Source organism: Dinoponera quadriceps, unplaced genomic scaffold (genome assembly GCF_001313825.1).
Source record: "Dinoponera quadriceps isolate SergipeBrazil2010 unplaced genomic scaffold, ASM131382v1 scaffold2110, whole genome shotgun sequence".
Classification (NCBI taxonomy): Eukaryota; Metazoa; Arthropoda; class Insecta; order Hymenoptera; family Formicidae; genus Dinoponera; species Dinoponera quadriceps.
Window position 1 is genome coordinate 68,691 of NW_014556168.1, and position 3,691 is coordinate 72,381.

Here is a 3,691-nt window from a genome sequence, read left to right on the forward strand (position 1 = left end):
ATATATAATATATATATATATATATATATATATATATATATATATATATATCGCATGTACCGCAAGCGGCGAGCCTGCGATCATCTGTTACTGATTTCTGTTACACTCGACAATCTTTATCGGAGCAGCAATCGCGATTTCACATTTTCGAACTCGCGTGACCATCGTTCAAGTTGAATCTTTTATTAGTAAGTAAAACGTACACGCACACACACGCACGCATACACACACATCGAAGAACCGAACTTGCTCTACAGGAACGTTGGAATCGGTTTTATCCCCCCTTCCCCCTCCACAAAGCCGCAATCGAGTTTGGACATCAAAAATCTGGGCCAGGTGGAACGCGATTTCCTCTAAAAAGCTTTTACGTCGGCCGATCAATCGAAGACGGCTCGAAGTCGAGAAACCGGTACGATTGGATTATATATCGCGATGAAAATGGATTTTGCTTGTCCGCGGCAACAACGGGGCGGCAACGGGGGAAACAATATATATATATATATTCCCTGTGGTCGGTCACGGGATATGCTCGATCACGTCTCACGAGATTTCTCCAAAATTTACGCGACGTCGGACGCTCAGCGGGCGCGCTTAACGCCGCGAGATCTTGCATAAAATCGGCATAAGACGCGCGATCGCGACCGAAGTTATGAAGTCCTTTTCGCGCGGGCCTCGGATCGGTGTGTCAGCTAATTGGACCACCAGAGGCCATTGCCGGGGACCGGTATAACGAGCTCTCCTCTCTTTGACTTCGCGCCACTGCCAGGAACGGGATACGCGCTCGTTCACCGATCCCGCCGATCCCCGATGCGTATCTCGTCGAGAGTGAAGCCTCCTCCCGAGGGTTCGCTGTATCGAGCGGCAAAATGCAGCAACGTTCGACATCGCGTCTGTATTTCGCAACTGACCGCAAACTGAGCTGGGAGCATCTATGGTTGCATTATTGATGACGCGTCCACATCTACACACGAAAAGGCAATTAGCTGTTCGTGTCATATAATACAAGTAAAAGTAATTTAATTATCCTAGTTTTTAGCTCTTACAGCTGAAAACTGGGTCGAGAACTAGATTGAAATTAACTGTCCATATAATATACAACTGAAATTTCGTTAATTTAGTTAATTCCTTCCGACCCTGTGACTGATTTTTAACTCCCGCAGCTTCTTTTTGAGCTGTGGTAGCTAAAAACTTGGATACAAAGGTAGAAGGAATTATCTCAATTAACTAAATTTCAATTATATTATACGGACAGCTAATTTTTACTTGTGAGAGTTAGTTTTTAACTGTGGCAGCTAGTTCTTTTTTTCTGTACACACGACGTTGTTAATCGGGCGGGATTTTAACTTACGGAACATAAGAGAATGACATTCGGCAGTTAGTAAATTTTGAAATGCTATCGAGTTATTCGATGAAACTTTGAGGAGGCGTTTCGACGCCGACGGGAAATTTTCCGTCGCTTTGTGTTCATCGAAAGTGAACATTTCTCAGGGGAAGTAAAAAAGAAGAGACGCTCGTACATTTATGTGCGCATCATGGATATTCCCAAGTGGCCGTGATGTCACTTAATGCTTGTGAGGAGCGCACTCTCGTCGTGAGCCAATTTCCATAATGAAGGAGAACCGATATGTATACGAGGGATTAATTAAAAATATGGACTCTCAATAAGAACACCGAGCGACAATTTTCTTTATGCAGCGGCAGTGCGAGTGCTCTTTTCTTTGTAAGGTATAATTAACTGCATTTAATTGGTCCGCGTCTGCAGCCTTACATTTTACTGGCATCATTTATTTATTTATTGACGGGAACGTTTCCCTTTTGTACAAAGTAAGATGCGATACGCTAGCGTAATTATGAATAAATATATATCCGCACTGACAATGAAAGGAACGGAAAGTTGTGTACAGTTATTTACAAATATGTGTAATTAGCAGCTGAAACAGTTTGAAAGCATTCGCAGACTTCGAGAAGAAGTGGCGCAGCTGCAATTTTGAGCACGAATAATTTGTTACTCTAGTAAGCGAGGTCGGAAAAGAGGCACTTCGCGAATCCGGGACAAGCGTTTAAAGTTTACCAAATCAAATAAATAACGGCAGTTTATAATGCCATTAATCAAGTTGTATAGAAATGTTGCATCCGCCAAATGTCTTCGGACATCCAACGTCTGGAGGTCAAGTACACGCAACATTTGCGAGTAATCGTGAATCCCGAACGTTCATAGAATATTCTAATCTCCGAGAATCCGAACCGAAAAATTTATATTGCACTGACTCAATACGACTAATACATTTAGCCTGATAAGATGACCAGATGACGCTCGCATATTCCAATCGTGGGGGGAATCTTTTGAAATCACGCGAGAAACGCTTTGCGAATCTTAAAAATCTGGATGCAGAATTCGTAATTCTGCTTATGTGTGAAATGAAGTTTAACCTGGAATCCATGCTTGTCAATGGAAGACGACGGTATTCCATCAATTAAGTATGGGAATACAATGCGAGCGTTATATTGCTGAATTAATTTCCTTTCAAATCTTACTCGAACGGGCGAATTGCTTCCAGCGTCTAACATACCGCTGGAATTGCCTTCTCATAATCTCGTCTCCGTTTCACAATTACCATCGTAGCAACGATTTAATTCTCTATTGGACGTTGTGTTTCGTTTAATCGACCGGCCGCCGAAGCATTAACCGTCAACTTTCTTCCTTCCTCGCAGCACTTGAGAGTACGAGACCGACAACGTGTGGAGGATTCGTTAATGCAAAGATGACGAGCACTTTGTACTCGTCGTCAGAAAGAGAGAGAGGGAGAGGCAGAGAGTGTGCAGGGTAATTTTCGCAAACGGCAGGCGAAAGTGTCGCGAGTGGTCCGCCGCGTGTTATCGCGATAAAACGTCGTTTTTATCTGCGCGACGGGCCAATGCAAATGTCGGGCGGCAAAACGGCAAGCCGATAAAATTCGCGTTTCGATATCGACGAGAGGCGGACCGGCGATAAATGTTAAATAATTAGTACGGATAAATAAATAAATCATACATGGCCAATTAAAACTTTCTCTTCTCATCGTCCGCGTTTATTATCATTTTCTATTGATGTTGAAAATATCAATGGGATTTGGAGATTCAAAAATAGTGAAATAGAACTTGCAGACTCTCAATGAGACATGATTAGAGGCACAAATCAGCATTCGTGGGTGTATTTGTAGTAAATCGTACATTTCGGCTCGGTAATAACACAGCTTTCTTCCGGAAAGTCTGGAATGTGTTGAATGTTTCTGTTGTCTGATCTCTCAGTCGTTTGATTGCAAGAAACCACGCACGGAGAAAAGTCTAAGTTTTCACAGCTAAAAAGCTATCCGTATAATACAATTTTAGTTAATTGGTAGAAATTTAGTTTATTATTTATTTAGTGTATGAATATAGTCATAAAAATTGGCCATCCCGCAGCTAAAAACTAGCTGACTAAATAAATTGGTGACTAAAGTTCAATTATATGAACAGCTGTGATTAGCTGTGGCAGGTAATTTTTTTCAGGTTGACGATTCACTAGAGGTGACGTAGCGCTTTGCGCTCATTGTTTTCATGTTGTCGCGCGTATTTTTTCCGTGACTTAGTCATTTAGTTTCGGACCGGCGAACGAGACACGTACCGCGACGCGGAGTATATATATCGTGGCGTGTTAGAAACATTATTATCT